The 15,053-nt window shown below is 36.7% G+C and overlaps 1 protein-coding gene across 1 annotated transcript in view; it reads right to left on the reverse strand.

The window, feature by feature from the left end:
• Positions 1–15,053, reverse strand: part of RIT2 (Ras like without CAAX 2) — a 181,000-nt gene that overhangs the window by 108,466 nt on the left and 57,481 nt on the right. The gene's annotated exons all lie outside the window — the stretch shown is intronic.

A 15,053-nucleotide genomic window follows, 5' to 3' on the forward strand; every position in this document is an offset into this window, starting at 1 on the left:
ATATCAGACTAGTAGTCACAATACTTAAATAAATATTCTATTTCCAATTCTGCATATTGTTGCATAATTCTTTATTATACTAGCAATTAGGAATACTTCAGGCTATTCTTTCCAGTACTGGCTGCTTTTTATTTCTCAGCACTGAACTGCTTTTGCCCCTGTGCTGCTATTTTTTTAGCTTTGTCAGATCTTTCAGATTTTGTTCAGTTTTGTGTTATCAGCAAAAGTTGCCCGCTCTTGTTTATAATAGACAACATCATTCCAGGCAGAAGAATCTTGCTAATGGTTTACAGAACACTGAAAAGATGACCACTGCCTTCCAAAACCCACAGATGGAAGCCGCTTCTTCAGTAACCACACACACTTTGGGCATCTCTGCTATTGTCTACATTTCAATGAAAGAGAAGCAGAAAATTGATGGAGCATTCAATGAAGTTAGTACCTCTCTCTTAGGCTTATTCTTACAAAAAGAATATAGTGTAGGCCTTGGGAAAATTAAAACAATATAAGAGAAAACAAAGCATTAGTCAAGTTAAGTGCTTATTATAAAAGGAATTCATACATTTATTCATTAAACAGAGTTACATGATGAGAAACACAGCACTTTATTTCAGTTTTCATTTTAGCATTCAAATTAGCATAAACATATTTTCAGATAGGATATTAAACCAAGGTCTTGGCCACATATGTCTTCAGAAAAGATTCTGTAATGTTGTTTTCAAATGACCTTGCCAAATTCAAATGCGTATTACTGCTATGCTCTCCAGCTCTCCTCACTAATCTCAATTGAAGATGCAGTTCTCCATTTCCTTTATTTAGCCCTTGTTCAGCATTTATGACATGTTCTTAAATAACTACCATGTTCCATTTTAGACGTTCCTGTATTTCCAGTGGTACTTAAAAGCAAATCCTTGAGTGTTCATAAAATACTTTACTATTTTAAGGAGTAAAGATGCAAATAGAAATATCTTAAGATATTTCTATTCTGTTAAGTCTGAAAACAGAAGAGTAGAATACCTCAAAATTTTTAGTCAATTTTGACCTCCTAAAATAAGCAGTGCTAATATCTTCAGTGGAGAGCAGAAGCACAGCCAGACTATGCCCAGGGTCTCAATGAATTTATGCCCTTAATCCTGCTACTGCCAATGAGCAACAGTGCCTAAATACCTTGAGGAACAGGACCTAAATTACTTGTAAAGCATCCAGAATTATTGCAGCACAGTAAAGGTTTGAGTTTAGGCCCAGTGAGTCCCGTGCATTCTGACTATTTACTATTACTACTTTTTAACTGAGCCATCTTCATTTTCATACTGTGGTCCCACTCCTTTCCTAACTTAGGCTCCAGCTGTCATTGACTGTACTCTATCTGTGTCTGGTTTCAATAATAAAACTAAAGGCTTCTTCAGCCTAATGGGCATTCTGTTTGGTTCTCACCTCACTGCAGTGCTTCTCTTTTAATGCCATTATGTATCTGTCTCAAAACAGCTGCTCTCAAATTAAGTTTCTCCCTCTTATTGGGCTGCTTAATGTTTCAGATCTGTGTATTGCAGGGCAAGACTGAAAACACACAGCTGCTCAAGGAGCCTGATTGATTTTCAGCATCGGGTACTAATGCCACAGCTTTTTCAGTGACCTGAAATGCACCCAGTGCCTTCCAAACTGGGAAATGCGCTATCCATTGCACTTTCTGTCTTCCTTTTTTTTTGCAGTCATGTCTATAGACATGTGCAAGAATCTCTTCTTCAATGTCAGCTTGCAGTTTCATTACTGTGGTACCCTTTCATTCTCTGCAGAAAAGCAGGGGAAGCACAAGCAACTTAATCTCACTTAGTCTGTGGTAGGCACAAAGAGAAGCATTATTTGCCCTCTAAAAGTTGTGTGTGAACAGAAATCTGAGTGAATTGGAATCTAAGTCAGAACTGGTTTCTGGCTCCTTATCATCATGCTGTTTACTAACAAACCTGCTGGAAAATGAGACAACAATGACTTCGCACTTCCAGCTAACAACAGTCTGGGTCACTTTCAAGAAGCACCAAAATTAAGAGTTAATTTATGGCACAAAAAGTTGCATGGGAGAGGTTTCCATCTACAAGTCCTCATCAAGAGGGAGACAAAACACAATGTCAGATAGAAAATTCAAGGTGAGATCAACTCTGGGGCAAATAAGGTTAAGCATGTGTGACCTAAGTGGCCAGCAAGGTGAACTGACTGCTATATTCTGCAGTTGTACAGCACCTCGCACAAAGTCAGATTTCTCTGTTATGAGGACTCAAAAGTTTTTGCACAGTGCAAATACATTATAACAACTGTATATATGCAATAACACTTTCAATCTGGGTTTATGGTAGCATAGAAACCAAGCAAACCCACCCACCATTTATAACAATACCAACGACAAGATCCACCTTTTCCACTGCTACTTGTCCTTGGTAAAGTGAACACTTTCACAATATTGACTTGGATATAACAATCATTTATTTTACTTCAGTTCAGACTCAAATATTCTGATGCAACAAGTCAACAAATCCTTTAATTGTGAGCACTAGTATTTATGGGGGTGCCTTACTATAGTGAGGTTAGACATATATGCTTATATATAACGTGTCTGTATGTGTGTGTGTTATGTATATATTTATCTACACATGCAAACACAGAGAAGCATAAAGGTTTGAGAGTATCCGAATGTGTAAGATGACAATATGATAAATTAATCCATATGTGGAGTATCAAAAATGTATAAAACTATTTATCTAGTCCTGAAAAGACTTAGGGTCAGGAGCTGACTGAAAAAAAAAATTTCCAATACAGATGTCTTCTGCTATGGAAACATAGGCTATTTTATACTAGTAGTATATATTATTTTTTTACTATTTAAAATATTTTGTTTTCCAGTTGAAGGTTTTTTTCCTTAAAGTTCATGATGGGAAAAAGATCAGTTATTAGTAAAAGCAAAATACAAGAGCCCATGAAAAGCAAAATCATAAGAGTTACAGTCAAGCTCTAACTACAATTCATATAATCAAGATGAAGTCTAGAAAACAAGGTGTCCCCCTTCCTTCTTTCCCATAGACATATGTATGGAGAAGCTGTTTGCTTTACGACATACCAACATACTGTGAAATACAGGATTCCCTTGGAAGTGGAGTAGGCCACCCGCTATTAATAACAAGAGGCTTCTGACAGAGATGCTGAGGTACAGCAGAGATTTGCCCAGAAGACTGACAAAGCCTCTTTGAATAATTTGGCCCAATGTAGTCACTACAAGTATTGATACAAATACTGTTTTCAACAAAGCCCCCATTTATGATTTTAATTTGCAAACATCTACAAAAATGAATAAATTTATATAAATAACTATAAAGGCTATGACTTGCTGCCCAGAAAACTCACTCCACACTCCATCAGACCTTGGATTATAATCCTTTAAGCAGGCTAAATTTTGCTTGTAAATTGACCTGTCTATGTGAATAAGACTATTTATTTGAGTCATAAATATTTTTTTCAGAACCAGTTCTATACAAGAAAATATGATTCCTTACAAACGTTAATATTTTTGCAAATCAGGTCTAAAGATAACTCAGGCAAACTGTTGCTGTAGCACTTGCTTTTCTGTTAGAAACCACTTACAATATAGATAATACTACTAATATTTAATAAAGGCATATCATTACTTTCTCTGCTTCCAGGAAAATGTCATTTACTTCAAAGAAGTACATGAACAAAGTGAACAAAGTACTCCTGTTTAATCAAAACATGATAATTAACAGGAGTCCGAGTATCCTTATCTTGGGGAACAAGAATAGCAGGTAGCAATTTCACTACTCTTTCAAGTCTGTGATTGTGCTACCTAGTGGGAGGATCTGACAGCTACGAATTCACTTCTTGTCATTTCAGGGGGAGTAATTAACAAGTTGACTACATCTGCGTGGCTATTAGCTTGGATGGAGCCTTGGATTTAGTAAGATGTAGAAGGCTGCCGGCTTCTATGAAAGAAAGGTTAATGGGGACATTTGTCCTGTGACGAAAAATTTTGAACAGAACTAGATAAATCATCCACCTCTAGGATATCAAACCATGAATGTCTCCTCCAAATTCATAAATCATTTTAGGAGGTATTTTTACAAATCATAATATACAGAGAATAGAAAATCAAGTCTTCCCTGGTGATCCTATTTAAGGGGATGCAAGCTTCACTTCAGTTCAGCTTCTTTTAAGTTCATGATCCCAATCATTTTTGTCATGATTGTATGTGCATTCTGATACCTCTTAAAGAATCAGAGGGCTAAAGGCACAAATGAGTTAGGTGTTCACTCCAACCTCAGTCATCTAGTTCACAGGATCTTTGAATCTTCTCCTCAGTTGCCACGTAGTTTTGAATAGGATAGGATGAATTCTGCCCAGCTTTAGCTCTAAGAACCTAAGCTATTCATCTGACCTATTTAAGGTGTATTTTTTGGTTTGAGATGAATCATACTCTAGAATGTCTGTACATTTATACAGTGAATTAGAGACCCAAGTGTGACTTCACTGAGGATTATAGTTCTGTATAAACACATAAACTCACCTGCCTTAAACTCACCAGCCAGATCGATATTTTGCTCACACTTAAGCTATAGACTAAGAGCTAAATTCTCCAGATTACATGAGTGGCTTGATCCAATGCAACTCTGTATATTAGACTCTACTAAAAGCCCTACAGCAGCTTATAACCTAAGAAGAGCTATTGTCACAGTTTTCTACAATCGGTCAGTGTTTGGTGTATCAGTGTAGGCCTGAAGGAAGGCCTGAGAGTTCACCTCCAAGAAAAAGTTCTTCTGTGACAAGAAGAAGTACTCTTGAACAATTTTTGCCACTCCAGTTTAACAGATTAATTAATTAAAGACTTGGTGAATCAGAGTGGGTGAAGGGGAGGATTTTTGCATTGAGTCAAAGCAAAAACATCAGTTGCTGAGATACAGGTCTTCAGCCTGTTTCCCTTCCTGTATGCAGCTGATCTGAAAAAAAATACCACAGTCTATTTTGTGTGGAACAGCCAAAAAAATTTTAATAAAGATTTCTGTCCTTTACTAACTCTTTCTAGATTCTGAATATGACCAATACCATTACAAAGGGATTCTAATTTAGTTGTTTCCTTATTACTAGCAGTAGCAGTAGCAGTAGTAGTAGTAGTAGTAGAGAATATACCTCAGAATTGCTTTGATTTTGTCACAGTTAAGAGAAAGGTTTTTTTCTCCTCCCTAGACTTTAACCTGGCTAACCAGTGCTTAAGAACAGCAACTACCATAGAACACTGTCATAAACAGGTTTTGGTTATTTTCTTCTCTCTGTGTTTAGCAGATACACCATTAAACTATAAGGTATCTGGGAGGAATACAGTGGCAATATATCATGCTTTGATCCTCCACTGACACTTTTTTCATTGGAGAAGAGAAGATAGCCAAGGCAGGAAAGTATCTTAATTCTAACACAAAGAGAGTTAAGGGAGGTTGGATGATAATAAGTAAGAATCATTAATAGTTAAGAGGTAGGGGTGCTTTCTTCCATGTGACCATGCAGCATATGTCTCTCATGGCACCACACAGCAGAAAGAGTTTTCTTGCCTGTTTGAGCCATGGCAGGCAGATGTTGAACAGAAGTTTTTGGGAAGTATAGGGGTCATTCATCCACCTGCTTGCCTTCTGAAACAGGGGGGAAAGGAACATCAGATCACTGGCTAGAGTATCAATTAATGTCATTTATAGTAGGTAAAGGCTCTAAATGAGAATATAAAGAGTAAAGCCATAGCAGATAAACAGTCCTTCTAATCCATTTTCCTGTTTTGGAGAGTGATCAATAGTCCAAGAAAGCCCATTCAGTGACTCTTGCCTGGTACACTCTCTCTGCTTCCAGTTACTTGCACCTCAAGGGCCCTTCTCAGCCAGAAGCAGAATCTTTGTTTTAAATTGCCCTTGATGGATTTCTTTCCTCCAATAGTTTCCTAAATGGTTTTTGAATCCATTTATACTTTTGGCACAGATAATTATCCCTATTCTCTTTGAGAACAGAGATCAGCTTGGGAAAGGATTTTGGCTCAGAGGTTGGTGTCAGAGTGAAAAGTGGGGTGAGATGGTTGACTCAGTTTCCACAGCTTGCCTCTCCCAAAAGGAAAAGGTCTCTTTTCTCCTCTTTTATTTTCACTTATCCTCACATTCCCCCAATTTGTGGTTTTGTGCCATCTCCTGTGCCACTTCTGGAGCTTGCTGAACTGTTTACTAAACTGATTCAACTCACTAACTTGGTAGACAACTATTTTGTTTTGGGGTGGTTTAGTTTTCTTCTGGACTAGTGTTGAACCAGCTCAGAAAGGGGTCCAGTGTAGCCAATAAGGCTGGGAGAAGGGGAGAGGGGTGAGGGACTTCCTCCTTTTCTGCAGGAATGAGTTGTTAGATTTGGTTCACCTCATCTTGTAATAACAAAATCAGTTGTGAGCCTCCAAAGTCTGTTAAGATGTGATAGCTCATGCATCCTTCCTTGTTCGTGGTTCAGGATAAAGAAATAAGTTATCTCTATACGGTGTCTCCTCTACATAGTATTTCCCTGCCTGAGAAGTCATAGCATATTGCAGATACTCATAGGTGAAGCTACTGCCTGGTAGCACTGTGGTTGAAGTGCATCTGCCAACACAGCTGCTGCTTCATGCTTTCTAAGGGCATGAGTGATGGACACAGACAGGGAACTGCATTTCCAAGGTTAGACCGCAGGCCTAAATGCTAGCGAAGGATTTCTGATTAACCTCCCACCTCTGAGCAGGTGTATTGGTGAAATGATAAGGGGAAAATGACAGGTGTAGGAACAGCTCTCTGGGCCATCCACTCCAGCCTTCACTAGAAAGACACAGACTGCATTTGCCTGTCTGCTATAGTTTATATCTGAGGTATTAGCACAGGAAAATTACTTGATTAAGCACTGTTTCCTGAGCCTCTGAAAATGCTAAGTGACAAGTAGCTGTCACCTGCTGTAAACAGCTTTCCAATAATTGTATGATGAGTTGCATTTGTAAGAAAATATGTGACAAAAAAGTAGCAGACTTTAAGTGTGTGCCCAGGATTTTAGATGTGATTCATCTTGAGTAAGCACCTAGAAATTTAATTGGTTGCTTTGGTTATTTCTTCCATGAAGTCTGCAAACTGTTTAGGTCTGAATAATTGGTGTATCAAGGAAAAGTCCTGAAAAAGAAAGTTTAACAGCAGAGCTATAGATCATGTATCTAAGTAACACAGTATATTTAGAATGGCTCTGGACTGTTTCATTAATGGGGAAAACAGTGACGTTCTCAAGAGAGGAAGGAACAAAGAATCAAAGATCACCTTGAACTGAGAAAGCATATAGCTGAAACTGTTATGTTGAGAGATGATCCAACTATCATTAATYTGTTCTTTAAAGTGAAACTACCACCTTTTCAACTATTTCTTTCTGAGGGAAATGGGAGTTTTTTTGGGTTTTTGTTTTTTTAAATCTAATTGTTTCCACTACAGAAAGAAAGATCTGCTAGGATTTTCCAGTCTCCATGTTCCATGGCTTCAAATACTTTGTTTCCCATCATGGAAGATGTTATAACGGTATTAAGCAGAGAGCTGATAATTTCACTGCCTTGTTGTAGTCTAAACTAATGGAACAGCTTACAAGCTTCTTGCATTCCTACTTTCTTTGATGCTACTCCTTTCTTTTCTATTTATGTTTTTCTTCAGCCTTCCAATGGGAGCACACATGGTGCCAGAAACATGCCAATATTCTCCTTTCTTTGCCCACCATAACAAGGATTCTGAATGACTCCCTCATCTTGTGTTTTCCTCCCTTCACTGACAGACATCTATCTGGACATTCATACAGATACCATCAAGATCTGTGAAGACTCCTGTTCTGATCATCTACCATGGAAAGGTCTGTGCTTCAGATTCAGGTATCAAACTTTAGACAGCTACAAAACAGGTGTCTACATGTGAGGTAGGTATCTAAGATCCCCTTATACCTAACGTAAATATAGGTTGTATTCAGTGGCCCACACAGATGACTTGCTATTTGATATGCTCTAAGGTATCTTGTCTGGTTTTTAGTATCTAGATTAGAAGGGTATGCATCCTCCATAGGTCTTGTGTCATATCATATCCACAGGGGGCCAGATGATATGACACAAGACCTATGGGAGACCTACAGCTTGGTGGATCAGGAATTTAAACCCAGGCAGGACAACACAGGGAATATCCAATGGCTCTAGAAGCCTGTGATAGGGGGACTGAGTCAGGACCTCAAGCTCCATTACCAAGTCTCCCTAAATCCAACATAAGAGGATCCTAGATACACAGCTCACATGTAGACATTTTAATTTAGGTGTCTGAATCTGGAGCTCAGTCCCAGCCTAGTAGACATAATCTCTGCTTCCCCATCTTCCTCTATATAACTCAAAGTGCTTTCTACAGCTGGTATTAATTCCTTGATATGACATATGATGCAGATGATAGCAACAGATACAAAAATGAAAACTTAATAATACAACACAAGTTTACGAATATCATTCAAATGTATTTCTCCATTTCCCATTTTATATGATGATAAATACGGAACACAAATGTGGGTAATTTAGATAGGTCTACAAAATCAGTCTGAAAACCCTCAGAGACAGTCTCTGGAGACAAACTGCAGATCATTTTTAGGAGCTGTTTATCCAGTCTCAGATAAGGCTAATAAATGTATGGAGAATGATCAATGAAAAGTGGTCACCATTGGTTAGCTCTAGTTTATCTGAAACTTGTAAAATAAAAAATAATTCTTGACTTCAAATTCAGTTTGAATGTGTGAAATCTTGTTCAGTCCAGCACAAATATATTACCTTTTATGGGAAAATGAAAATGAGAATGAAATTAGGGATGGAATATAAACATACACATTTTAGACAATAGTAGAAATGATCTAAAAAACTTTATATGTACCCTAAAAAGGAATCTGAACAGTACTTTTTTGGTAAGAGGCTTCTCTCCTGATCTTGTAGATGTGTCCCACCTTTGTCTTCTTTCACTGTGTCATTATTAATGGCATCTTAATTCCCTTGTTTTGTTCTCTTCATTATAGTACCCGGACAACAAGTATAATATTCCTTGTTATACAGACATTTTTGGGATATATTATATAAGCTTAGAATACTTTCAGTCACATTTTATTTTTTTTCTTAAATTCACCCACACATTTCCATCATCTTATTAACGATGAGTTCAAATGTGTTTTATTTAATGCACTGGTGAATGCATTACTACATTAGGAAATCTCATGGAAATTCATGTGCTTAATGCTAAAGTGCCTCCCATCCCACACCCATTTCAATTAAAGTGTGACATTGACACAGCCTTAATGCCCTCAACTGCTCATTTGACACAATCTCATGCAGTGATATCTCACCAAAACAGGAAGCTGCTTTCACATCTCGTTTGCATTATGTATTCATTTTAAGATTAGTCACATGGCTAATGAGCATCTTGGAGGCTGTCCAGTTTGCCACACTATGTCATGCTTCCTTTCCTGCCACTCTACTTGCATTAACTCCCTGTGATATTGCCAAAGAGTGTAAATTGCTTTTATCCATTTGTTCCAGAAAATAAGCACAGTCACTGCCATTTGGAAATTGTTCCCATTGTTGATTGCAATTAAATATTAAATGTGAGCTGAAATCATTTCATTTTCATGAAGTGCTAACCTCTGAAATTTTGCCCACATATGTTCTGTCCAATACTAAAAGAATTTTTCCCCTTCCCCTGCCCGTTTACTTACAAAAATAATATGTTCCTGTCTTGAAAGTCTGAACTGGAATGGCTGTAGCAAGCCCAAAATACAGAAATTATTCCTGCTTTATCCAGAAGTGGAATTAAATTCAAAGTGACAATATTAAAATTAACACTTCAGTTATCCTTTAACTTCTCAGCAGCTTTGTTGTTAGCAGATTTACTCAATATTCTAAATAAATATATAAACACCTATTCATATATGTAAGTGTATGCATATTTATTTATATTTGTATATAATGTCAAGCAATCTGAGTTTCTCAAGAACTTATCAGCTTTTCCAAACGATGACAATCAGCTAAGACAAAGAGAGGTTTCATACACCAGAAGGGACCATTTACTGTGATCATTTATTCTGACAGGGTCACTAATCAGAGGACTTCGCTGAATGAATTCCCATTGCAACAAAAATGCACCGCTCAGAAAAACAGAGAACAAACAGCAGCCTCTTCCCTCAAAAAACCACTCGTACTAGTCTCTAAAAATCTCCAGTGTTGGACTGTCCATCACAACATTCAATAAGTTGTTCAAAGGTATAATTACTCCCTCTATAAATGATAAACACAGGAGTCTGCAATTCAGGTGGGAGAAAAACATGTAGATGATTCTACATCTATTTTCATAGCTCTTTTAGGATCAAAATTAGCATGTTTGAAATGTGTATATGTATTTGAAAAATACTACAAATCTATGAGCATATACTTACAATATCTTATAATGTAGTGATTGAAATACCCTGTCAAAAAATATTCTGCATTATCTCACATTAGTAGCAACTTTCTAAGATCAGCAAGATCCCCAGTAACATTTCAAAAATGTCAATGGATAATAGGAAGATGTTGTAAGCACAAAGAATCATTATATTCTAATTGAATATTTCCACTATATTGCTAGAGATATGAGTCACTGTAGAAAAACAAAAAACTAATGTGTAAGCAAAATGATCTCTAACCGTATAGAAAAGGAATGAAAAGGAAAATCCCTATTCCTAGGGTCTATGACAAAAAAGGGAAAAATAATGCCTCTGGATTTTTAATGATACATGATCATTGCTGCACAATTTTCAGAATAAGCTCTTCAGTGTGTTTGGAGGGAAGCAGAAATGGGATGGTGAAGAACATTTGGCAGCATATTAAAATGATATGACTTGTTTGTACCTCTGGTCAGTAACAGTAAAAAGTTTTCACCATAGCCTCGTGTTGGAATAGGTAAAACACAGCAACATATTCTCATCTTTAGACTGTCCTTAAAGCCCATTGTCTTACCAGTTTACGGATGAAGTATACTTTCCTAAAATGAGGAAAAACATCTTTTAATGGAAGTCAATTGCCCAAGTGTATGTTTGTATGGAGCCAGGAGTAGGTCAGGACATAAAATGTGTCCTTTATACCAAAAAAAAAATAACATGAAAGCATTGTTTAGAATTAACAAGATTTGGACTTTTATGAAATAAAACCAGTTGGTAGTCATTTATTTTTAAGCCCAAGCAAAAACTATTACAATTTCAACTATTAGTTTCCTAGTTCCAGGTTTTCTATGTGATCCTAATAATCACAAACTGATCATGCAAGAGGGTTTTGTGGCACTTTTGTATGGGCTGAACCTGGTTTGGTTTTGCTTTTCACCTAGAATATCAACCAAATTAGATCAGTCCTGTCCTCATGTACCTTGGGAATCATTCATTGTTCCATCTTCTTTAACTAGATGCAAGGATAGTTCACAAGAATCTAGAGATGAAAAAACAGCTGAAATTATTATTCCACTCCCATGTCAATGCTTAAGGTGGAGAGCGAAAAGTTCAACTGGACCGTAGGCTTATAATAATATATACCGAAAAATGTTTGTATAACAAGGAACATTTTACTTGTTTTCAGGGTGCTGTAAGAGGTCAGAAAGAGGAAAAACCAAGGGGAAAGAGGACAAAACAAGGGGAAAGTTAAATGTTTAAAATAGTTAAATGGACAGCAAAAAGTTAAATGTTTATAGTTATTTAGTCGTCACAGGGGTTATTGAAGTTTTTCTTCTAAATTTTAAAGTGATTAGCCTCTTGGATTTGAAAGACAATAATGTCACCTCCAATTACCTTCCCTTCCCCTCTCCTCCTCCTAGATCTATTAGTATATCGCTTAGGAAAATCCCCATCACAGTGGAGGGAGTTATAATATCCTTTCTGTCAGGACTAACCCACTTAAGTCCAGGCTAAATTTGCATGGACAAGCACAAGATTACTGCTACAGCATTCTCACCCCATCCCCGAACACAGAGAATTGTGTAGCTAGTGCAAGAACATTAAGGAAAAACATGCAGGAATTTATTAGATTCTTATGCCCATGTAAAGCAAAGGAAATAACAGACTGTACCCGAAAGCTTAACTGGAGCATAGTAGACTCAGCAGGTTGGTTAATATTTGAAATCTGTGGAATATTCTTCTGTCACATAATATAATATTTTTGTTATTTCCATAGAATATCACCTTCTCAGTGACATTCACAGAAACTGCTGTGGCTTAAAATGCCTTAGAATACCACAGGCAGGCAGAAAATGGTATTTTCAAAGAAGTATGCATCTGAGGGCAGTATGTCCAGAAAAGTTTAGGACAGCTCATGAGTTCCAGAACCAGGATACAAATTGCTGCGAAATTAAACAGGGGCCTAAAATGTATGACACAGAAGAAAGGCAATATATGGATTTTTAGAGAGGTCAGTGATCTCAGACATAGCTGAAAATCTATGTTCACTTTTGTGCTTTGCCATTCTGCTGGAAAAGGGGAGGGTGTATCATGAAAAGGTTCATTTCATACATGGCCCGGTTTTATTTTCTTTCCTCAACAACTACTACTGGGTTACTGCCTTGGCCCTGGATACGCTAATTCTGGGTCACCATTTTTTCTGCCAACCCAGAAAATTCTCTAGAACTGTAATATCTTAGTAGACGTGGAAAATACCTACAGTATGCCTCCCTGTTGATGTACAAAAACCAGTGAGATGAATCCTACAATTTGAGACCCATATCTCAAAAGTACTAATGGCACTTTCAATCATATAAACTTTTTCAGGGTACTGAGATTTTTAAATGTATTTGTTATTACATTTCATACAACAATGATTCTTTCTATTTGTTTTTTGTCCAATTTTGAGTGGTCATACCAGAAATACATCCAACAGGAAACATATGTAGTTATAGCACAAGATTATACCCTGCTGTTTAGCACATATTTGAAAGCATGAATAGAAAATAAGCCTGTGTCAGGATGTCCTCGGCATGTTCTGAGAGACAAAAGTGCTGAATGGATAAAACTCACAGTCCTACTTCCAGCTCTGCCCCTGGCAAGCTGTGTGAATTTGAATTCAAAATTTCACGTCTCTTTTCCTAGCTCCCTCTCTCCTTTCCTATTTAGAGTGTTGGTTTTACCGGGTGGAAGCTGCCTTTTACTCAAGGAGACCTTCATCCTGATTAGGTCCTCTAGGCATTCCTGTAGTGTGTACTTATAATGCATCATAAGCTTTCTTTCTCTTTATGATTATTTATTATTCATACTGTGGTAGTGTCTAGAGACCAATAAGTTAAGATTCTGACAAGATACACTATATGGATAAATATAGATGGCAGGTGGATAGTTAATAATAAAGAGGGGTGTATGTACATAACTTAATGGTGTCAGTAACTACTAATTCTCTTCTCCTCTTTTCCAGTTACATGTGATTAGATTTTTTTTCCTGAGTGCAACAAATGAATTGGTTGCAACGTCCTTACAGTTTTGTCTTCTTTAGAGTTGGTACATTTAATTTTATTTTATGATTTTTGCAATGATTATAAAATTCCTACATGTGTGAATAGTTTATAAATAGATTTTTTTCCTTCATTAAAAATCACCGGTCACCAGGAGCTAATATCCAGGGAATGTGGAATACTATAGAGATGACAAATTAAAAGAAATACTACCATTGGCTGATCTACTTAGGCATGCAGTAATTTTGTAGAGGTTATACCATTCTTGACATCCACAATATGGAAGCTAAGTATATAACAGGTATTACAAATATTGGACGGATATTTTCAAGGTAACCATTCTCTCTCTCAGACTGGGGAGGTGAAACACACTTCTAATGTATGTGATATACTTTATGCAAAGCCTAACCCATTATCTTCCTTGAGTGAATGGTGAATGGTTAAATTCTTCAAGACTCTCTTGTCCACCTCCTTCATCAAATATATCATATATGGCATCTACATTTTTCAGGTCATGGGCAAACCATCTCAAGCTCTGTAAAAATGAGTCATATTCTTTCCTTTTTTATTACCTCTTATCTGGGCTTTTCCTTTTTTTTTAATTTAATGGACACAGAAATTATATTTTTATTGGAAATTATCATTTTGTGAGCTTTATTGTATACATTTTAATGTTTCAATTAAATCAGTGTAAATGATCCAAATAAAAATGTATGGTAATGACATTAGGGGTTTGCTGAGAAAACTGATCTTGGATTTACCTGAGACTGATGATTTTTGAGAATTCTTGAGTTACAGAGAGAAGATCAAGAGAAATCCTTCCTCAAAAGCACCTTAGCTAGCTTTCTTAAAGAGCTGTAGAGACTATCATACGCCCAAACACTCCACACAAGCCACCTCCTTAGTTTAGTTGTTACAGGACTCAGATGCCTGTACATCCAAAGGAAGTTGGTTAGAATATTAATAGATAATGTTCAATACAATAGGAATCCAGGACTGTTCAAGGCATTAAAATTACTTAGTTTTTTACCCCGTTAATATCTTCCAAATTCGTACCTCATTTAAAAGAAGGAAAAACATTTGATTTTTTTTTTAAATGAAATATAGTTTTGCCACAGCCACTAACTTATAAATAGAAATATAGTTCAGTCAATCTGAATTCATCCTAGATTTCTCTTCCAGCTCACTTTCCCATTGTACTTCAGCAACACAGTCATTAGGCAGTGGTTGGTGTTGAAGAAGATGATTTTCAATGCGTTCCAAATGCATGCAAATATTTCTAATTATTTAAGGTTATAACGCCACTAAATCCAGGGGAGTTAGTGGAGTACGTGATCCTAGAGCACAACTCTAGTATATTAAATTCAGTAGTCCCTCTTATTTTTTTCTGAAACATGTCAACTAAGAGTTTAAAAATGGAAACCAGTATGAAAATAACAAAACTCCACCTACCCCCTTCCAGACTGGTCAGTTTTTACCTTGTTTAAATATACTGTGTTGAAAGACTGTTCTCCC

The sequence above is a fragment of the Apteryx rowi genome, unplaced genomic scaffold (genome assembly GCF_003343035.1).
Source record: "Apteryx rowi isolate R43461 unplaced genomic scaffold, aptRow1 scaffold_87, whole genome shotgun sequence".
Taxonomy (NCBI): domain Eukaryota; kingdom Metazoa; phylum Chordata; class Aves; order Apterygiformes; family Apterygidae; genus Apteryx; species Apteryx rowi.